Raw genomic sequence first — 24,408 nt, 5'->3', positions numbered from 1 at the left:
CTACTGTACGGCAATCATGAAAACGAATGTCCAGAAGACTCTGATATAGGCCTACCACACGAACAATACCTTTATCTTCGAAGGTGTCATTAAGTCCCATGCTTCTTTGGCAGTTTCACATTTCCGCGTGATCGTTGCAGTTGCAAGCTTGAGAGACAAGTTGATTTTCGCGAGAGCTCGGCGATCCAATGCGTTGTCGGCTGATTCGGTTCCCGGCACAATACAACTCCACAAACCCAGTCAATGAGGAAGTTTTTCATGGCGAATTTCCAATTGGTGAAATCTTTCGGACCTTCGAGATGTTTCGATTCCGGCAACGTGCCTACAGAAAAACTGGTTGTCACAGTCCTGGAAGTCTCAGAGTTTCCAATTCCCGCCTCAAGGCTTCGTATTCTTCAACGGCCGCCATGTTGGAGAGAAAACTAATCGGCGCGAGAAAGATCGTTAAAAAACATCGGAACTCGCGGGTTTGTAGTCACAAAAATAATCTTACGCGGCGGGCTCCATAACCTGTTAGGATGAGTCCGTAGTTCAATTACAGAAACATTGCTACAAACTACACAACGACGACGACGGTTATAAGAGGAATGGTGACAACAGTACACCGAACAAGGTATAACAACATACGTTACAAATGCTGCCATCTATCAGACATTATTTACACTAACATATTTCACTATTGTTATTTACACTAACACTCCACACACATGACGAAAAAGAGCAGTTTTCGTAGTTTCTGCCTCCGAGCTGTATCTAAGCCCTTCTAAACAATTCAAGACACACGTCTTCCTTCCAATACCTCCATGCTTCGGACGGGTCCAGCATCGAATGGTTGGCAAGCTGTTCGCCATATTTTTCAGATCTTCTTTTAAGCGTAAATTCAAAAATATGTGAGTATTTCTCTAACTGACACCATGTAATATATCGATGTTTGGCTATTTACTGTTTGGTCCACTAACTATAGCGATGGGCATAGATTGCTACAACCAGTTAGCATGGCATCCAGAGCCTGAGTGCCCTTCTTTATTACTCCCAAGTAGCACAAAGATATAGATCTATATCGTAAAATTTCAGTTTCCAATATAGATCTATATCAGGTCACGATATCGTTCTGGCTAAAAAAGGCATAGTCAGAGATAAATAGATCTATATCGTGAATATGATATATTCAAATACTTCGAATTTTGGACGATAGATGGCGCCCTTTCAGAAGAAAAAAAAAAGTGTATTTTTCTGTAGGTGGGTGGGTTTGAACCCATGTACCCTGGGGGTGAACTATCTCTGCAGTCCTTAGTAACTACTAGTCCTAATGAACTACCGGTCGGAGGACTGAAGCTAAGGACCGCTTCAACTACTAGTAGTTAAGAGGTACTATGTACTACCAGTCCTTAAGGTCACGTGACGTGAAACAGTAGTTAGAGGGGGAGAAAATTTTTGGTTTCGAGAGTAACAGATCTCTAACCAATCGGAATGCCGTTTGAAGCCTACAACTACTACTAATTATTTAACAATCGTTTTTCCGCAGTGGGTTGTGGCAGCGATTTCATGTTTACAAACAAACATGTTGTAAACAAACTTTTTTTTTCCGAAGGACTCGCCATACATTTTTTTGTCACCCGTGTTTTGCAATTTTTTTTTCTCTAATATCGCTGGCTAGTTTAATTATTTTGTAACCGTATGAGGACGTTGCATTTTTCATCTTGGGACTTTTTTTTTAGAATAAGATTCAGTATATAATAATAGTCAAAGTATTTTTCTTGTCCGAGCTCATGGACCCCACTTTTGGATGCTTGAAGAAGCGAGTATATGGGACCCCAGCTGCATATAAGCGGGTCGCATACTGATGAAATCAAAATTTGAAAAAAAAATTCTTACAACCAAATGTAAGATTTTAAATTAAGGTTACCGGCACTAGTTGAGCCTATGGCCGTAATGTGCCTTTTCGGGGCAGACTTTCCCTTTTTTTTTGGGGGGGGGGGCTCTTCTTGAAAGGGTTATTATGCAAAATAATTATAGATTTTTGGGCCCCCTATTCACCTCGGGAGCCGTACTTGAGGCCCCAGCTGAATACTGTTTTTAATATTGAGTGCTACTTTTTTTTAAAAACCAATTTGTTAAATGATTTTTTATTATCCATTTTTATTCCTTTTAAATTCATTGAAACAACTAATTGCAAATTCTTTCTGGAGCAATTAAAATAATAAATTATTGATAATTTATAATTAAAAGAATTAACTGCCTTGCTGCGTATTGTAGTTCTGTATTTTAAACTATGGGTTTCTCCTCAGTATTAAAAAATATTATCAGAACATGATTCTCTATGAATGAGTACTTACCTGTTAATGCAAGTGAATACTTCAATATTTAAAAGATATATACTTCTATATTAAAGATCTTTCATCAATTTATCTGTTTCATATTTAGCTTCCAACAAATAACTTCACCTGATAACTTTCATTTGATCGTATATTTCATTTCAGTTGATTAGAAGATGAATGATTGATTGAAGTTGATTAATAGAAACATGAATTGAATAACAACTTGCACACATGATTTGTCATACAAAAACATTTTATTTCAAACATATATTCATAGAAAGTTATCATAATCACAATTTATTTGTTGTACTTTTCTTAGAAATCGCATCCTTCAAGAATATAATTTTTTGAGATTCATTAATTTTCATTTGCATCTTCAAATGTTGATTTACCTGAAATTAGAAAGAGGAAGAAAAAAACACCTTTATTATGCTTATCAATCTTTAAATGTACTGTATATTTGATTTCAAATTATAGCAGTCTTTATTTGCATAAGTAGAGATAATTCGTGCACAATAGCACTTTGTTGACTCGTCACCATTTTATCACAGTAGGATCCAAAATGCATCAACTGTGTTTTACAAGGGAGGCCTGGCATTGCACACAGATGCACTTGTTCATGTCTAGATGTATTTACCTAGGGCTTCACAAATCTTAGGAGCCAACATTGCAAAAAAGAAAATCATACTGACACCTAAAATTTTCTATGCAGATCACAAAATATTTGGAATTTATGTCTGCATCTTCCGATATGTGAAGATCATCACCAAGTGCTAAAAAAGTTGAATATAATTTGTTTTTACTTTGGATTATTTCTCCTAAAAATATGCTTGGCTGCCAAGAAATTTGGCCGGCACCTAAAATGTTTTTCAATTTTTCGAGCCATGGTTCTACCCTAAAATTTTGGTCAGACAGATGAAGTGAAAAAACCTATTGGCACGCAGCTAACTTCAAATTTTCACTTTACTTTCAGCTTCGCTCTAAAACACATCCTTAGCAACCTCTTGTGGATCAGGGAACCCTATTTAAATTAACATAGAAATTTTGCAGTGTTGTATGGTCTTACTAGTTAAAAAGTATAATATTATTTGTCGTCAAACATATTGTTTTAATATTTCCATTCACAAAATTTGCTCATCAGTAAATATAACACGTTTTTCAAAGAATTAATATTGCTTTTCAGTTAGCAAAGCTTCTAAAGGTTTTTTTTAATGCCCTCCCTCTCATTTATATAGCCAAGACAGGTTTTTCAACAGTATACATGTTTTTACTTGCACTGGTCAAATTTTGAGTGGTACAGGTAGCCATTAAGAAATCTATCTTAATTTGCTCAATTCAATTATGTCAAAAAGAGTTGTTCTTTCAATAGTATCTGAAAAAATTATGATTATAAAGAAAATTACTCATAGCAAGATATTTCTCGAGAAAAACCAATATGGTATGGACTAAAAACAATGCCACCTTTCCCCCCCACCCCTGCTTATTTTGTTTTTGCACACATAAAATGAGTTGCTGAAATTACAATAATTTCAGAGGGAAGTATATTTCTGTTAAGTTTTATATTGAGAAATATTCAAGTGATTGTACAGTTTACAATTTTTATGAATTTTCTCAACTTAAAATTGAATGTGTATGAAATAGGTTATTTTAATCATGGTGCAACATAAATAAGACACTGAAATACAACATTTCTTAATAAATATGTGAATTTATGTAATACAACCTCTCCGAAACACTGTTATGTCTGCGATCTGATATAACACCAAAATTCTTTGGGTGGGATGGTGGCATTAAATCGGGGGTTCGACTGTATTTGTTCCACTAGGGTTGTTGATACAAATGAAATCAGTGAAAATGATGCGACACAATGTTAAAATTTATGTCATTAAATCATGCATGGAAATAATAATGGAAACTGTTGCTCAAAGTCAAATACAAAGAATTAAAATTACCTTTGTTTGCTCTGGTATAATTGTTTGGTAACTTTGAAAACCTTCACATAACTTCGTAGCTGCCTACAGCCAATTTCCTGGGAAACAAAATTTTTCAAGAGTTAGAAAAGTCTCACAAATGTATATACAATATATATATATATCAGCTGTTTACTAACAACATCGTTAAAAAATAAATGCTTGTCAAAAGTTTAAATGTTAAAAGTTTCAGTTCCACAACATCTCAAAATGTTATATTTTAAAGTTCTTAAGTATTCGACATGGAAATTTTTTTTCTGTCGTTACCCATACACACAAAATCAAAAACAATTTTTGGCAAAAAATTCAATTTGAACACACACAGCAAGGCCATAACCCAAATACTGAAGTAGTAATATGTTTCAAACACTAATCTGCTTGCTTTCATTATAATATATATATACCTGAACACTAAAAACTGTGCGTGAAATTAAAACTTTGTTTTTTACTCCCATTGTACGAACTTCATTTTTTATATCAACAAAACAATATAATGATTCCTTATTAAATATTCATCTCAGAGCGAGTTACAGAGTGCAATTTTTAAAGTAGCAGCATATGATTTTTTTCTGAAAATTTAACTTTCACTAAGTATTACAATATTGTTGATTTGAACAGTTCAAAATATCAAATCTATATTTTAATCCTTTACACTAAATTTAGTGCATGAGTTTTACAAAATTTAATATTTAACATTACTGCCAATTTTTACCATGCTTTATTTCAATTTCACCATTACTCATCACAAAAAAAATTAATTAAAATTTTTGCCATTTAGGTGCTATAATTTATTATCAATGAATTGTATTTGTTATTATTTATTTACGCATGTGCTCAATTCATTTAGACATAATTTTTCATTTAAAAAAAATTAATGTAGCAAAAAACATAGAATGTAAAATTTCAATCTGATATTATCGTAATAGAAGATTCATCTTTCATTCGCCATGTAAATATTTTCAATACAACCCAAAATATACATGGGCTATTTGATATTTTTCCAGCATTACCAAGTGGGATCCATTGCCCTATTGATTGCGTGACATTATGTCCATTTATATTTTTAAATAACGCATTTACCGAGCAAAAAAATATTAATAATATCTCTAACACTCTTCTTATATAGTTCGATAGCAATAAAATAATTCGTACCTCAGTAATGAACATGCTAGCACTTCGTCGTGGCTTCGATCGCCGATGTCAACATACACGTATGTATACTACAGCAGGTTTTTGAGGATATAACGATGAATCACTTCAACTTTGATGACACCGAAGATATAATCCAAGTTTTATCTGTCATTATTATCGTCAAAAAATTTTTAATTCGAAAAAAAACAGCATATTTCATCACTAAATATCACAGCGAGAGCTCGCGGCCAGAGGCAAAATTTCCTCTTTTCCAAGATGGCCGCCGTGAACTACTTTTCTTGCTGCTTTAGGACTGGTGCTAGGCAGTCCTTAGCAGCGGCCCTAAGTAACTACTAAAAAAAAGTCCTTAGCTTAGAGATAGTATCGAAAAGTCGAACTACTGGCCATCTAAGGACAAATCGGGGCTTAACTACTTTTTTTCGGCTAAGGACCGCAGAGATAGTTCACCCCCTGAACCCTTCCCATCTGTAACTCCGTATCTTACCAACCCACCACAACAGAACTGACTACAGGATGTTATTATCACATTAGTTTACAAGTAATGGTTTGTTTTATTTGTGTTTTCAATTAAATTTATTCATTTTCATATGTATGCACACAAAAATTACAAAATAGAGAAATAGTGAGATATATTTATCATTTTGAGGCAGATAATTGAAAAAATTATATTATAAATAAGGAAATTATAACACAAGAAACAAATTAATGTATTGTGTAGTATATTAATTATTTATTTAAAATTATTAATTTATGCTAATAAAACATAATAAAAATATGCAACACAAAAAAGTTAAAACTCTCAAAGTATGGTGAAAAATGAAAACACATCAAAGGGAAAAAATAAATAGTAAATAGTTTTAAGAAAAACACACATATACAACAAAAACAAGAGCAAATTTTTCTAACTTAAAAAAATATGTGCAATTATAAAGTGGCAATTAAAGTTACGGTGGATAAGTTGTTGCTCCCTACTAAAATACCAACATCTACGATGTAAAACATACACAGTAAGGATTCAATTATAACTGATGAAATGATTTTTATATATCAACATAATTAATCCTATTAAAATCAAAATTTCTGATGAAAAATTATTCATTCAAACGTTTTTAATTTCCATTCAAACAAAAAATTGTACGCTCGACTTTAAATTTTCTCCAAATTTTTATTTGAAGGCAATATTTTTATTTAAATGGACACAATATGTTGATATATCAGCATATTGTGTATCTGATATATATCTTTGTCAGGTTCACGATATAGATGTATGTCATGTTGAGGATATAGAACTATGTCTTCTTTGAAAGATCTATATCAGGTCTATATCGAGAATCTGATATAGATCTTTGTCAGGTTCATGATATAGATCTATGTTTTTCAAACTATATTAAAATAATTTATTGTCCCAAGTTGTTGTCCTTCAAAGTAGAGATTATTCACATGGAATCAAATACATATTCGACTGAAAAATTAAAGACTTGATCAATTAACATCATAAATAATTTGCACCATATAGCACAAGATCGTTCTATATCATAGTTATGACATCTGATATTCCTCTGACATTTCGATATATAACGATATGGTCCAGATATTGTACTATATCGTTGTGCTACTGGGGCTATCACCATCTTACAAGGCAGGACGGTGCTGCCATCTATAAATGGTATTAAGTAGTAGATATTTTGCACAGACTGGGGGGAGGGTATTGTTATACAAAAGATTACAGCAAAGCTGTCGCTTTATCATGACCCGCCTATGAGGGTGGAGTTGACTGAGCTCTAGCCCTGGGGCCTGGACCATTCTCATCATTTTTTGTTTTTCCACACTATGGATTCACTATAGAGGGACCCCCCCATTCCAGGATGGGAGGGAGTGTCATGTGCTTTATCGGCACCAACAAGCATTTCACTGTGGACATCTGTGTTCATGGAAATTTTCATTCATTCTGGCATTATGGCCTTCTACGCATTGAAATAGCAGGGATCACATTATAGCCCTGAGGTCACACCTGCAATGCTAGTGTCGTTGCTGGTGTAGGGAAAATACTGTGGTTGTGTCAGTAGCCTTCGGTGAATGATAATCACAATGTTTTTCTTCCTTCCTCGGAGAAGGACTCCGAGAGCGGTGTCTTGTAAATTGTTCTTTCCTTCGTTCCCGTTTCTTTTTTTCGGTTATTTATACATGTGTATTGTTTAAAAAATGCAATAAAAAGAACAGAAATTCTTAGTTCAAGATATCCGCTGATAGGCATACAAATTGATACGACTGATGTTAAAATGTCCTCTGTTTTCTCCTATGGGACATATCTGAAAGGAAAAAAAATAAAAAAGGTCATCCCATGGGCCCTAGGGCTGAGGTCCTGTCAGCCCCTCCCCCCCCCTATGTGGGGGCCATAAATTCAATCGAATGTGATTACTGATGTGAATTTCATTATACAGTTGTTCTCGTTTATAATGAACACAGATATTACAAATTTGTATATGCAAAGAATTTTTTCCATGTCCCGTGACTTTCGTATTGCTTCTTTACGCTATTTTGATTGCCTATAATGAACACCAATTCAAGCAAAGTACACCTATAATAAATTTTCGCCCGAATACTTGGAAATTGTCATTAATTTCTTTGTAATCTTATCTAAAAATCTTCTTATCTATAAATTTACTTTTCTGAAACTGGTAATGTCTCCTTTCTTTCCTTGAAAGATGTTTTTAGAGCTGTTTTGGATACTGTAAAATCCTATTTTGCTTCTTTTTTTCTGCTTTTCTCTGTTGAATATTCATTTGTTTGCAAAAAACCTCATTAGGAAGAAAAGATTGGGGTTATCTATTCCCAAGAATCTTACTTCTAAACCACCTTTAGAGTGCACATTTGCCATTCTAAAGCTAGATTCTGATGTTCCAACATGCCCCAAGTCTTTGATCACACGCCAGAGTGGCGTGGTGGTAAGATGTTCGTCTTCCGTCCATGAAAGTTGCTGTCACGGTTCTGGGTTTGAATCCAAGGGAGGATATAGATAAGATATTTTTCCTAACAAACTTGAGGTTCACCACCAATTAGGGCCGTCTTAAGAGCATCATGGGCCTCTGGGCCAAGTGGTTTTTCTGAGGCCCTACCTGATAAATTATAGAAAATTTCAACCGGATCTCATTTTTGTGAGGCCCCTCTTCTCTTGAGGCCCCCCGGGCCATGCCCGGGTGGGCCCATGCGTTAAGACGGCCCTGCCACCAATAGACAGCACCTTCATTTCATTAATGGCAGTAAATTGCAATATAGAGATATGGCCAGAGTTGGTGTTTGGTGAAATAGTAGGTCTTTGACCACCTGTTTATATCTCTTTATTGAGACAGAGTGGCGGGCCATGTTCGGTATGAAGAAGGAGGTATCTCTGTGAATCAAATAAATAATTTATTTCTAAAAACATGTTCTATCCAAAGGTTCATTTACTTTTATTGTCTACTAGTAGGAAAAGCCTCTGAGAATTGAACATGTGGAATTTAGAACATGTAATAAATCTTAAACAAATATACAGTCGATCCCGCTTATAACGTTCCTATTTAGAACATTTTTCCACTTAGTACGACTTATTTTCGTCGTCCCTGCTCTAAATAATTCTCATTAAGATTTCCTGTTTAAAATGTTTTCCTGTTTACAACGTTTTTTATGACAGTTTTTGAAAAACGTTATAAGCAGGATCCACTGTAATTAAAAGTTAGAGGCACACATTTATATATTTACTAATTTATTAATTCCCTTCTAATTGATTTTCCATTTCTTTAAAAAAGTCTTAGCTCTTTGAATAATATCTTCTGATTTAAATTTAAAGCAAAATATGAGATATAAAAAAAATTCTCTCTCTCTCTCAGTACACTTATCTTCCGATTCCCTATTCGTATAAATCCTCGCAAAGCGATTTCCTGGTAGAATGGCTTTATTTTCCCTCCCTGATGGTCCACCACTCTGATCTGTCACCATTTAACTGCCACATATTTTCACACCTGAATATGGGGGAGCTATGTCAGATTTGTGTTGGTAAAACTCAAGTGTGTTTGTGTGTGTGTGCCCAGCATTCAGCGTGTTTTGTGTTCAGTAGGTGGTGGCATCCATCTAGGGCTGCTAACATTTTAAATTTTAAATATATAGGAAAATCTAAATCTGATATAAATTAGCTTGGCTCTTTTATTCCTTTTTTGCACAATTTACACATATTATTAATAGTGCATTGAGTAATAGGCCTACATGCTTTTATAAATGCTAGTTCTTTCAATTTGTATTTCAGATGATCGTATGAATTGTTTTTTTTTCATTATGAACAATTTTGTATTAGTAACTTCACACAATTTGTATTACATTATTTTCATCTAGTTAAACTACAGCATGTTTCTAAAAACAAAATTCCAAGAAGATGGCCAATTATATAAAGAAAAATTTTTATTTTGTAATGTTTAATTAGTTATGATCAACTAATCGATCCGGGTTCGAACCCCACAGTGGTGGTCGGCTGAAGTTGGTTTTCTGTGGTTCCCAACTTCAAGGCGCAAATGCGAGCCGATCTCCCGTTAAAAAAGTCTCGCCACAGAGAGCAACAGTCCTACAACGGTAAATCATTCAACCATAACACTTCACTCATAGTTAGAAAAACTGGGGGCAGATGACAGCACTACACATAACAAGCATTACACAGAAACAAAAATTTTACGTCAGTTTGCACTACACGTACACGCACATTCCGCATGTACCGATTCGTTGGGGGGTTCCGCGGGGATGCATTTGGGGTGTAGCAGTAGTAGGTAGGGCCTCCAAAAAATGGCTCGGGGATCCATGATGTTCTTAAGTCAGCCACCTCGTTGGGCAATTTGCCTGTTGTGGCGTCGTATTTGTATTTGTATTTGTAAATTGAGTACAAGTACTAAAGAAATTTTTTGCTATATATTTGCTTTTATTATTATTTCTGCTGTTTTTATCTCTTAAAATAATGAAATCAGCTTATTTCTTACACATAGGCTGAAAAAAATGCAGTTTTTAAAAAAAGTTTACTTTTTTCCTGATCGTTTCGATGGTTTTTCATGATTTTTTTCAAAATAGCATATAGAAAAGTTTATTTTTACACATATTTAGCTACTTAAAATTAAAACTTTATGTTTCTGACAGACACTGGGTTGGTAGTTCAGAACTTAATATCTTAGGTTGAAGTGTGCTTTAATTTTTTTGCCTGGGAACTTCAAAAATGCTTCCAGTAACAAATTGGACACCATTATAACAGAGGGGACAGAATTGTTTAGCTGAGGGAAAAATATCTCAAATATTCTAAATAGGTTATGAAAATACACTTTTATTTTTTCAAAAATCATATACAAAATGTGATAGGTAACCCAGAGACTCCTCAAAAACATTTGAAAAGCGTCCACTCCATGAGGAAATTCAAAAAACACCCCTTCCTTTCGTAGTTTGAATTTTGGTCTGGTAAAATGTTTAAAATCTGGTCAAAGTAGACACTGGACTTGGTCAACTGTATATTATATCAACAGGATGATTTTTCTTTTACTTAAAACCTTTTGTTGAAATTGAATAGTAATTTAATGCTGGTATAAATCTCACGTTTATGCCTTTCACATTAATTATCCAGAGTGAACTGGTAGGGGGGGGGGGGTGGAGTAGAGCCTGGAAACAAAAATAATATAGGAAAATAATGGTTCTGTCCCATACAATACAGTGTATTGTCACATAATGACCTTTACTCATGCTAAAATGCCCCTTATGACACAGCTCCCTGGATCTGTTCCTAGCAATGATTTTGACGATCTGTACTACTTAACTTTCATATTTAACTAAAAAATTAGCATGATGAAGAAGTTTGTAAAGCAGGGGTTTTTAATCTATAGGTCGCCAAGGCGTCTCAGAAATCCTCCAAAAATATTTTCTCATGTTTAGCATTTTTAGCATTTAACACGTGACAAAACACGGAAATGTGAACATATTGAAAAGCATGAATGTAGGTAGCAATTTTTTGAGAATATCTGGGAATGAGGTCACAGTAACCACCTGTGTTGTTAATTCCAGTCATTATGGTTGTCAGATTTTTTGTAAAAAAAATTCTATTGCTTTTTTTTTAAATGTTTGTTTGCCTGTGTGCAACAAATCACTGTAAGTGAGAGAGGCATTTTGAAATTACATGCAGTGCTTTTTTAGAGTGGCTAAAAGAATGAAGTTTCTTCAAAAGAAAAAAACAGCAACTGGAAGCGGCAACGCCTTAATAATCGAAACAAGGCAGTTTTTTCTGTCCAGCAAGCCACTCTTGCTTCTTATTATGTAGTTTGGCGAATTGTGAAGGAAAAGAAACCGCACACTATTGGAGAGGATTTAGTTAAGCTAGCAGCTATATAAAAAATATGGTCTGCATTACATGTGGGGAAGTATATGCAAAAAAAAATTCAACAAATGGCATTGTCCAATGACACAATACTTTCACATATTTTTGATATGTTGACAAATATCAAAAAACAATCTTACAGACGGTATGACCAGTGCCGTTTTAATGCATGGGCTCATCCGGGCTTGGCCCGAAAGCCTAAAAAAATTAGTAGTAGTTGAATTTTTCTAGAATTTTCCAGGTAGGGCTTCAGAAAAATTACTTGGCCTGGAACCCATAATGTTCTCAAGATGGCCATGGGTGTGGCTGATGTCCCGTCTTGGCCGTTGAGCAGGGCCGTTTTGAGAGCATCATGGGCCCCGGGCCAATTGGTTTTTCTGAGGCCCTACCTGGAAAATTTTCGGAAATTTCAGTCAGTTTTCATTTTTGTGAGGCCCCTCTTCTCTTGAGGCCCTGTGGACCCATGCATTAAGACGGCACTGCCATTGAGAAACACTGGTGTAGATAACTTCATACAAATCCATTTGTTGTGCCACTGGCAAAACTAATTTCCAAAATTAAATATTTTGTTAATAAGTAGGGTGATGATATGACCCGTATTTTAATATATTTATGGCCATCTCTACTTTCTGGCCCATTTTGCAACGAAGCTTACATGAATTTTTATTCTTTACTGAAATCAAAGATGAAGAACATTTTCATAACTTATAAATTATGCTATGTGCTACCTCTTGACCCCCCTCCAAGCCAGCCAAAAATTTGAAGAAAGAAATTAATATTTCGGTAGAAAATTAATATATACAAATAAAATACCTTTCATATGCTATTTTAACATTTGAATGATTTTGAAGAGTAGCAACTCAAAATTTCTCATTAGGAAAATTTTTTTGCCCCTCCAAAGGTCGATCCTGCATACACCCCCTGTGATGATTGCCACCATATATCTGAATATTCATCTCAGATATATGTTATGTTCAATATTTTTACGTGGAATTCAAATTGGTAAAAAAATTATATTTCATTCTGCAGTGATTTGAAGCAGCTCTTTAATTTGCATCCATTTGCATTTTTTCTATGTCTGGTGAGTTTTTGGTGAGAATTGACAATGTCCTGTTTTTTTCTCCATGAAATATGATCAGCCAATTAATAAGAAAAATTAAAGAGCATTTTGTAATTTCAAAATTGGTCCATGGATCACAAACTTGATCGTGTTGTTGACTTTGGGTCGTGGCTGAAAAAGGTTAAGAATCCCTGCTGTAAACGGTTTAAATCAAATACATAACTTAAAACTTCAAAATCTCTTAGCTAAGAAAATTTTACATCATAGTTTCTATTCTGTTGCATTGCTTGAGTTTTTGGAAGATGTAACAAATTATCCTAAATTATTTTTTTTCCATCAGAAATTTAAATGATTAATGAGAACTTTTATTATATTTTGAAGCATATCCATGTACTATCACTTGATATTGATATAGATGAAAAAATTCTTAATTATTTATGATAATGATGTAAAACAGTGGACATTCCACAATGAAAAATCTGGTCCTAAAGACATAACATAAATTTTAAGTCATTTTTCAAAAATCAAATCCAAAAGAGTTGATCAAGCATTAAAAGTGAATCTTTCAATGAGCTCAATAGTGTTATCAGATTTAATCAGGTACAAAAATATAATTCCCAAATGACAGTAACATAGGCCGTAGACAGTAGACATTTAAAGAAGGGAAAACTTTTGGGACACAAAGAAAAAAATAGTTGTTCATAAGGAAAAAAAAATCTAAATTCTATGGCACATATATAAAATGTGATTCCAAGTTTTTTAAAAAAATAAATCCACACACACAAGATTTGTACCACGTCTCTTTGTTCAACACTTTTTTCAAGCTGGGACAGTCAGATTTTGAGGTTTTGCTACAAACAATGATTTTTTTTAAAAAACTAGATACCATCTGAAACAAATTAAGCAACATCATATGACATAAAATTAAATGAAGAACTAGAAAAAAATTAAATTACTACCAGAGTGCTCTGAAATTTCGTAAAAAAAGATTATAAATTTTCGGAAATGGTTTGCACACTTTGTTTGGGAATGATCCATATAGATTTGGTTGAAGGGGTGCAAAGAAAAGCCACTAGAGCATTGGCAGGTATGTAAGGCTTGAGGTATGAAGAAAGAATTGAGTCATTAAATACGTTTTCTTTGAAACAATGTAGCAATGTAGGCATCATGGAGATATGATTGAAGTATTTAAGATTTTAAAGGGGATCCATATGATGGGTCATGAAATATTGTTACACCATCTTACAAATGTTTCAACTTGGAGGCGCCAATTTTGATTAGAGTGCAGAGAAAAGCCCCTTGACTAGAGCATTAGTGGACATGCAGGGACCATAGACAGAGATAGACTTAAAAGTCTGGGGAGGGGGGCACAATGATGATGGCTAGGGGAATCATGATGATGATGATGTCAATTCATAAGTCATCAGTTGATCATACATTCGATCAGTCGGCTCTGCCATTGTCGCTGGGGGAAAGGGCAATGCCCTTCATGCCCCCCCCCCCCATATCTTCATCCATGGCAAGGCTTGAGATAAGAAATACTTGATTTATTGACTGTTTTCTTTGGAATAACAGTGTTGTAGAGATATGATTGAAGTATTTCAAATTTTCATTGGGATCGATATGATGGATCATGAAATATTGTTACATCGTCAGTCAAATGCTTTGACTCAGAGACATTAATTTCAGTTAGTTAGCAGCAGTTTCATGTCATCGTACCGCAGGGAGTTCCTTCTAATAGGGTTGTAAATGCATGGTATAGCTTATCTTCTGTTGTTGTGAATTCCCTCAGGATAGACAAGAAAATTTCAAAGGAAATTTGGTAATCTTTTGGTGGGAGTAATCAAAAAGCTATCCATGCGTGACATCCATACCTATAAATGACAACCATATTTTTATGGGCTTTTTTTCACTATTATTTTTCGTATTTATATTGATTATTTTCTCTTTTCTTTTACTTTTTTTTCCAGCCAGCCACTTTATTGGGGAATTTGCCTGTTATGGCTTCTGATTTTGTATTTGTATTTAGAGCAAGTATGTTTGTTGGTATGTAAGTAGGTATCAACTAGGTAGGGAGCCCCATAGCACCACTTTTCCTGAGCGGTTGGGGAAGGCATGATGCCTGAGACGACTCTGGAAAATGTGTTGCCTCACAATGCAAGTTGAGCCTGGTTTCTTGGTATGGATGGGCCCTCATGTTCTCCAGACCCCAATCCAATAGGAAGCGTGCAGTCTGCAGTCTATGCAAAGTATATGAGCATGGCAAGCAATACAACAGTATTTCAGAGCTTTGATAGGAAATCTTTCGAAACATAGCAAAGTCCACTGCAACATTGCCAAAAATTTGTTGAATCAATATCTAAACAATTGTTTCATATGACAAAAAAATTTATGGGCCATTGAAAATATATTTATACTTGAGTATTTTAAGTAGCTCTATCATGAGCTACTCGACAGATCTTGTTTCTTTCATTTGATAAATTATTTTCCTGTCATAAGAAATGAATATTTTGAATAAATGTTGAATTACTATAAACAGTAATACCCCGACTTATGCTACCCCAATTTGCGCGATTTCACAGTTACACAATTTTCTGTGAAAAGTGCACATTTCTGAAATTCAAGCTTATTTACAGAGTTATTGCTCAGTTAATAGAATTAAGTGATAATCAAATAAACAAGTGTTCAGTTCAATCAGAACATATGTAATGAAACTAAACTGATTTTTTATAGGCTACAGTATACAGGGTGAATCTGACCTATTCTGCCAAACAAAAGGGAAGCGTCTCGCTGCAGTGTTGTGCAGGTTAAGCATTGTCAGAACCCATATGCGTGTGATTGATGCATGCTTTTCTGGCGACTGTTGGTCAGCGCCAACATATTTCCTGGCGACATTTAATATAATGCATATACTTAATTCTACAAAGGTTTGACAGCCACAATTGGTACAGTGGTTAGAGCGTGAGATGCACATAGCGAAGGTTGTGGGTTTTTCCTCAACCTCAACTGAGTTCCACAAACTCGGCTGAGGTTTTTTTTCCCCATTAACATCTTCGTTTTTAATGTGTGTGTGATCTTAAATTTATTTTTTATTTCAATAAAATTTTATTTTTTTTAAACTGTTGCACAGGTTAAATGCAATTCATTTGCATAACCAATCGCCAGATGCATTCCGGTTGTGGTAAAACAGAGTCAATATTTTCAGGTCCAGGGGCAAGGCTCCCCTTTATCGGGTGGGTGGTGAAGCCGCCTGCAGCCCACGCCGAACAGAGTTTGGCCTACAGGTGTATTTACTAATAAAGTAGTCAAAAATGGCGAGCGTTTGGCAATAAGTTTCCAAGCGTTACAGCCAGAGACAAACTTGCGCATGCCCATTCTGACAGTACTCAACCTGCACAACACTGCAGCGAGACTCTCGTAGCAAAAGCGGGTGATAGACAAGCCCAAGTAGATCACAAAACACCCCACCAACACCCTGTCCTTTCTCAAACCATTTTCGAATTATGCTGGATAATCAATTATGAAAAAAAATTGTGAAACACAGAAAGCCAACTTCAGCTGACCACTACTGTGGCACTGCTGGGGTTCGAACCCAGGTCTTTGCGATGTGAGTCTGTCACTAGACCACTCGACCACCACAGTGACTCATTAATTTATTGAATAACTTTATATCCCTGGAGTTGCCACAGAGTTTTGGGAAGTGTTACTTGAAGCGCAGGTTGGGAACTTCTGCTGTACATAGCATCTCCAAAAAAAATTTCCAGCATAAAGTTAGTTACAGAAATTGAATAGAAACCACATATTTTTGGATTGAAATTTTTCATTCTACTTGGGAATGAAGAAAATATCCTTCATGGCCTGTGGTTATACACAGGTAATTACCATGGCGATTTCTATGTACCTTTTATACACTTTTTACATATAGGCCTCGCAGCGCTCCTATTTTTCCTATTTTTTAGAAATGTTCTCCTATTTTCCTACTTTTGCCGCAATCGTCCTTTATCCTTTTTTACACACATCAATTCTCCCCTACTATTCCTATTTTATCCCTCCCTTCTTTTGTTTACACAGTCAATATCTCACTACAAAAATTCTGAGAAATCACAAAATGTCACTGCTTTCCCTCCCTTTTTGACGTGTTTTATTCATATCACAACTTTCTACTGAAAAAGAAGAGAAAAAAATAAAAAATTTCAAGTTCCACTGGATCAGGGGATGACGACAAGCATATCTTTTTGCTGCTGCACCTTAGTCAAAGTGCTAAAAACTGAAGTCCAGTGGGGAAAGCGAATGTTTTGCAGATCCGTTGCCGTAAATAAGAAGGCAAAAAAAGGGGAAGGGGAGGCAAGGCCGTAGCAAGGGGGATTTGGGTGTCTGGTCCCCCCCCTCGAAATGTGAGAAATTGACTGAAAAAAGGGAAAAAGATTGCCAAATGTATTGTTCTATCACTTTGGTCCCCCGAATGACATTTCTGGCTATGGGCCTGGGGGTGGGGAGGGACAGGCTCTGTCCACACTTGAGAGATTCCACGAGACTAGGTTTCTCTCCCGGGATCCCGTAACGAACATTCATCCCTAAAGCCGGGTTTTTCTAGGAGTAGGCTTTTTGCGCTGCGTGAACCAAACAGAATCATTTCGCGTCTGCAGAAATGTGTTACATAATCACGCTACACATTTTTGTTTTCCTAGCATGGCACATCAGCTCAGGGTGGCTATACGCGCACGTCTCTGATCCCACCAATATGCGTTAGGAGGTAGGTGGCAGAACTCTGACGAAATTTTGCTGACAGGGGTGGGGGGGGTCAAAAATGGCTAAAAATTTGCTGACATAATACTTGAACTGCCCTTTATTTTAAAGCATACAGGTGCTCAACCCATGGTCTAAATGTGGCCCGGTATACTTAATTATATTGAGTGACCCTCAGCACATTAACAGATCACTCAAATAACCTGCTGCGCTGTTCTAGATCACTTAATTAAGTGTCCCGTGGCACGTTTTGAAATCAGTGTAGTGGCCTCACACTCTTCAAAAGGTTGAGTCAATTTGAAATGTGTGTGTGTGCTGTGAGTCATTTAGGTGGTCTGAATGTGTGCCGCAGGCGATTTGATTCATCTGGAAATGTGTCAAGAGTGTCACTCAAATAATCTATAAAAAAATGCATCGGGTTGCTTAAAGTGTTAATGTATCGCAACCATTAGGGGATCTGTGTGCTGCAAGCCGCTCAAATGATCTCAAAGCCTGCCGCAAGCCACTCATATTATCTGTAAATGTGCTACAGCCACAGGGCCGGTCTTAGACCTAGTGGCGCCTGGTGCAAAAACAGTAGTAGGTGCCCCCCCCCCCCCAGGCGCAAATCCAGAGTGATGTGTCTGAGGAGGCAATTTTTGTTAGTCATTACTGTCCCTTACAATACGAGACAGATTCATTCAACCATATTATCAGACTCTAAGTGTGGTGATCGTCCCCATTGCCCCCACCTCTTGGTTGGATATTAAGGGACGAAGAAGTCAGAAAAGCTTCTTCTAGAATGGGATTACTGCTATTTAACTAGTAAACAAGCATAAAACCCCAACTTGTTTGATTTGATTATGAGATTTAAAAACATTATAAAAAAGCAAAACGTCACACATTTATGCAGGATACTCATGACAAAGGATCTATCTTCATCATACTTATTTTAATTAAATTTTATGGTAAAATTCATGTAGTGCACGCATCACGTACAGGCTAAGCTGCTAATAAAAGTGGTTAAATTAAAGTGATATTTCCGTATGTATCTTTCATATTTATAAACTCATGAACTTCATTTGAAATTATCCCTTTCAGACCCAGTACTAAGAAACAGAAGGGGCAGGCAAACACCAGCTAAAGCACCAGGCCCTGCAACTTGGGCAGGCCCATAACTATTCTGAGGCAACTTGGGCGGTGCCCTGAGCTGAATGGGAGAAGCGCACGCTTGTAACTCCTCCTTTTTCTGAGCATAACTTTCAAGGCGACTTCAAGGAAAGACTGCTCCCAAGAAACACGCTACGCCCTGGGAAGGGGCAGGGCTGTCTTAAGAGCATCATGGGCCCCGGGCCAAGTGGTTTTTCTGAGGCCCTATCTAGTAAATTCTAGAAAATTTTAACTAGATCTCACTTTCGTGAGGCCCCTCTACTCTTGAGGCTTCTGGGCCACTCCCGGGTGGGCCCATGTGTTAAGACGGCACTGGGAAGGGGTTGTTTTTTCTCTCTGTAGATTTTTTTTTTACCTGAGGGACTTCGGGTTTAATTTCAACTATAACACACAATTCTTCAAGTTCGGGCTGAACATCCCTGATGTTAAAAAAAGAATATCTAAAGTGAAAAGAAGCAACCCGCACGTTTGTGCATACAGGGTCTAAAAGGATTATGCATAATCACTGGTAAAAGTGATAAATGTTGCAAAATTTATCAAACTTACCAAGACGATTGATGTTTGTGAGACTTGTACAGAGCGAACTGTTCTAAAACAAGGAGTTCAATCTATGGTTCTATTATTTCGAATTTGCTCAGCTAATTGTAACTTCCAACTGTTCTTCCTACATCTTTTAATGGCAACAAAAGACCACTCAATCTGCTCCTGGAAAATCTCACATTTCTCTATTTAAGATGTTATTTTTCCATTTACTAAGAACTTTTAGTTCTAGAACTTCTTTTTTTCTTGTTTCGCGGCGCCTATCCAATATGTTTTCCAAATGTTTTCCCCTGTGCCTCAAATCGTAATTAATACATAAGCTTACCTTACAGTTACAGGCAGCTAGATTAAGTTCACACTATCATTCATATTCCCAAATAATGTATAACATAGTGGGAAAATAGCACGTTTTAATAAACTGGCACACTATTTAATTAATAAATCTATTTGGTGAGACATATCATCACTCTTACACCTAGTACCTTACCAAGGTGCAAAACAATGCTGTGAAGCATATCTTAGGGACAATGATACCAATGGAATAAAGCAATACATATTTTGCACCTCAAACTTTTTCTTAGTTTCAAAAACAGAATTGGGGGTGTGGGGCAGGCCCGTCATTTAGGGGGGGCCTTTTCCCCCCCCCCCCCTGGCTTTTGAAAATACACTAAAAATGGTATATATATATACATACATTGAGTACATGTGCTTTGCCCCCCCCCCCCGGAAAAAAGTTGAAATGACGGCCCTGGGGTGTGGGGGTCATGATTGTGGAATATGGTTTGCAAAGCTGCTTAAAAAAAATCAAATTGAATTTCCAACTTACGTTCCTCATTTGTTTCTCTTGAAAGGGAAAAGATGTCTTTTTAGAGTCTGTTGTGGCCACACCTTACCAAGGCCTCTGTCTAGGAGCCAAGTCTCATAGGAGGCTTTACCGTTCCTCACCGGGTATCTGGAACAAGATCCATGAAACTCCGAAAATATGTTCAGTTGTGTATGTACGGTTTGTGACAATTTTCAACACACACATACGTTGCACTCAGGTGCGGCTCGAGACGAAATCCCTACCCGAGCAGGACTTATTTTTTGGCCCCCTGACCTCCCCAATTAAAAATAAAATCTTTTCTTTCAATCTCTTCGTTTTGATGCGTTCAAAGGAACAGCGATATTTTATGTCATAACATATCATGTCGAATTTCTTTTGGCCTTTTACCTTGGATTTGGCACTCCTCCTAGAGCGGGCAGAAATCATTTCCCCATTTTTTCACCCTTTTACCTCAAACTTAACTCCCCTCCTACAGAGGACACAAATAAGTTTTCCTAATTATTTTTTTTTTGTTTCCACTTTGGATATGATGCCCCTCCTGAAGCGAGTGGAAATAATTTTCTGTACGTTCTTTCACCCTTTTACGCCGGGTTTGGTGCTCCTACTAGAAGGGGGCAGAAATCATTTCTCATAACTTTTTTTGCCCTGTCTACCTGAGACTTGCCACCCCTCTTACAGTGAGCACAAATAATTTTTCCTAATTTTTTTGTCCTTTCACTTTGGATTAGACGCTCTTCTAGAGCACACGCAGTCCACCGAGCTGCCCCTGGTTGAACTAATAGGAAAGTCTGGAGAGTCGGGAGACTGGCCAGTGATCGGAGGCGCCATAGTGCATGGGTTTTCTTGTGTGAACACATTTTTCTTTCTCCTGGTGTGACAGGTAGGAACGAGGCCCAAGTGCAGGATCCCTATTTAAAATGGTCAGCAAATCATAGGTTTTAATACGTTCTCATTGGTTTTTTTTAAATATTTATTCAATATTTTTTTTTTCAAAATACTGTACTGTATTGGTGATTCAATTCTGCGTTTTTAATAAAAGTAATACAAGTCGGGAAAAAAGAGGCATGAAAGACCTGTGGCTCAAAATCTTTTCCACATCAGAAAACACCTTCAATTCTTACAATACTACTCACAACACAGGAAAACACTTTGGCTCTCATTAGTAGAAAAATTGAGTGACCAAGAGTGATTCCTCCATTATTTTTATTTTTTACTGCACAACAAAAGAGAAAGAAATTGCTTTCCCCCCCCCCAAAATCTCCTACAGGGGTAAACGAAAAGAGCTAGAGAGAGAGAGAGCGTGTATTTTTATCTGACCAAAATCGCTATGTACTGTACGTATATAGGTGCACGATTCATTTATTTTCGAAAAATAACCGTAATATTATATACACACAAACCTCCAAATTTTTTTCTTATCTCGATCATTTTCCATGTATATTTTGTAGTTATTTTTTTAAATAAGTATTTTAAACCCATTTTTCTAGTAATGTTGAACACGTTTCTGTGCCCCTTCTCATTTCGCGCCCGGTGCAACTGCACTGCACCGGTCGCACTGCCCTAAGACCGCTCCTGCTTAAAGTAATCTGCAACTGATTTATATGTGCCACTTAAGTGAACTGGGGGTTTCAGCGGGTCACTCAAGTGATTTGGAAATGTGCTTGGGTCACTTAGGTTATCTAGATGCATGCTGTTAGCAGCTTAAATGATCTGAAAATGTGCCGCGAGCCACTGAAGTAGTCTGGAGATGTGTCCCACTTAAATGATTTGATGATCATTTGTGGGCCACTTGTGTGGTTTTGTTATTCATCCTGGGCCACGTGAGAACTCCTCGGGCCATGGGTTAGCATGTGTGTTTTAAGGCATACTAGGTTCATGTTTATGCTATTGACGACTGCTGTCATCTTTGAAGAAAAAGCAGACATTCATGAACATATGCAGGCCATTCTAATTGTTGTGTCCTTCGAATGTAATGTAACTCCAGGAGGTCATCAAGGGTAAGGCAACATTCAGTAGAGTGTGAGCCATTTCATTTATTTTAAAATGTGTTGTGGGTCACTTAAGTTGACCTGTAAATATGCCTGAGTGAATTGAGTACTCTGGAACTGTGCCATGATGATCTGTAAATTTTCCGCTGGTCATCTAAATGATCTGGGAACATAAGCATACACAGAATTTTCTCAAGGGGTGTTTCAATTTTTTTTTCTTCCCAAGGGGGGGTTTTCAATTTTTTTTTCTTCTCAAGGAGAGGTTTTTGTATGTTTTTTTCTGCAAAATAACACTATAATCTCGACTTGAGGGGGATTAGAATTTCAAAACCCTCCCTTGCGTACAACAATGTCTGGGAATGTGCCACAGCACACTTAAAGAATGTGGAACTGTGGCGCAAGTTACTTCAGTGATCTTTATAAGTTTCATGTGTCGATTGTGAGTGTTCTGGAACTGTGCCGCAGTGATCTGTAATTATGCTGTAACATATTTACTGATCAGGGAATGTGCCGTGGATCACTTGAATGACATGTAAATGTGCCACGGGTCCAGGGCCGCAACTAGATGCTTGGTCACCTGGGGCAAGTGCGCATTTTGACGCCCCCTTGTAATGTTGAAGGAGAGGTTTCAGAATGAAATTTGTGCCCCCTCAGGTCCGGGGTACGAGACCCGCCCGCTCCCCCCTAGTTGGAGCCCTGCACGTGTCACTCGAATGACATGTAAATTTATCGTGAGTCACTTGAGTGGTCTGGGACTCTGACATGAGTCACTTAAGCGTTGGTGAACAGTGTCGCAGGTCACTTAAGTGATCTAGGAATGTGCCACAGGTCACTTAATTGAAGTGAAACAGCAGCTCAGGTAACTTGAGTAATCTGGAACTGTTCCGCTGTGATCTGTCAATGTGACACAAGCCACTTGAATGACCTGAAACTGTGCCACAGGGTCTCTTGAACGATCTGGAAATGTGTCCCTTTGTTCATTTTAACAAAATTAGGTTTGAAATCATAGGCCACATTTGGTCCATAGGTAATGGGTTGAGTATGCATGAGTTACATTTCTATGGCACTTAGATGGTAATTTTTTTTTGCACAGGAGGAAAAAATGGATCATGATCATTAATTGGACTTTTCAAGTAGCAATATAAATTTGATTAATTTCTTTTTAGTTTTGCTATTTACATTGTTTTTGATCCCACATTCTGTGAAAGCTTTTATATTTGTTAAAACTTGAGTTTCTTAAAATATCAATAGGTAATACTGTAATAAATATTGACGACTCCAGGAGGATTAGAAGGATAAGTTTAATTTTTAATTGTATCAAACATATTTACTAAATTATAACATTATGAGAATCGTTTCCGTGACACAAGGTATGAACATGCATCGACTCCGGTGTGTGTAGACAGCAACTGATAAAAATAAAAGTGCTGTTATCGAGTTGTACACTTCGTACAGAAAAAAAGGAAAAAATATGTGCTGAGTATATGGAAGTACACTATGGTATGGTGACGCCATCTGACGAGTGAAATATGAACTGAGGGCGCCAGCACACCACAATACTATAATTAAAATATATAACGTGTGAATCTCAATGGCACAAAATTTTTTAATGCTTTGATAATTTGGGAATTCCATTTTTTCTCCTACTTTTTTTTCAAATTTTCACTTCTAGGCCTGTACATACTGAAGTACTACCATACTAGCAATTATTGTTGATGATGTGAAGAAAGAAAGAAAATAAAGTCCTTAGAGGAGAAAAAAAAAATCTCTTGGGGGAAAGAATATGTCCCCAGGAATCGTGTGTGTATCGTCCCCAGTGTATTAAGCCTGCTATAGCTTGTGAGTGATATCACTGGTCAGTTTTTGCCTTTTCTATAGATGCAGTATCCCAGATCGATAAGATACTCACCTTGTTCAAAGGTGCCACAAATGAAATATCTGATTCATTTTTGTCAGAATTTTTGCAGGTGCAGATAAACAACAGAAATGGTGATAAAATCACTGCAGAAGACATTGTTTACCCCAGGAATTCCCTGATTAGTGCACCAACCGCTCAGCAAGATATATGTTTGGGAGGGAAGGTGTTGAATGCTTTCGTTTTGGTTTAGAAATAAACTTTAGGTTCCAGTAAGTTGTCTTTGCATACAGAAAATGACTGTGGTACCAAAAAAATTGATCAAAGAAATGAATTGTCTTTTTTATTGTGCTTCTTACTGTTTTATGAAAACTTATTATTTAATTTTGACTCGCATTTAGAAAGAATTAAACGTTTTTCCCTAGAAGCATACG

At 36.5% G+C, this 24,408-nt stretch overlaps 1 protein-coding gene and 1 long non-coding RNA gene across 2 annotated transcripts in view; one reads left to right on the top strand and one right to left on the bottom strand.

Annotated features, from left to right (window-relative positions):
- The window catches only part of LOC149074161 (RNA-binding protein Musashi homolog Rbp6-like), a 409,321-nt gene that overhangs the window by 296,707 nt on the left and 88,206 nt on the right, over positions 1-24,408 (top strand). The gene's annotated exons all lie outside the window — the stretch shown is intronic.
- On the bottom strand, positions 2,401-5,585 carry LOC149074162 (uncharacterized). The gene is made up of 3 exons (XR_016194406.1): positions 5,441-5,585; positions 4,271-4,347; positions 2,401-2,710 (listed from the first exon to the last, which is right to left on the bottom strand). It is a non-coding gene; the product is annotated as an uncharacterized LOC149074162 (long non-coding RNA).

The sequence above is a fragment of the Pholcus phalangioides genome, unplaced genomic scaffold (assembly GCF_987345545.1).
Source record: "Pholcus phalangioides strain wild (caught in Gottingen) unplaced genomic scaffold, Ppha-v1.0 ptg000017l_1, whole genome shotgun sequence".
NCBI lineage: Eukaryota > Metazoa > Arthropoda > Arachnida > Araneae > Pholcidae > Pholcus > Pholcus phalangioides.
The sequence above is the reverse complement of the archived record's forward strand: the minus strand, read 5'-3'. Positions and strand labels throughout refer to the sequence as shown.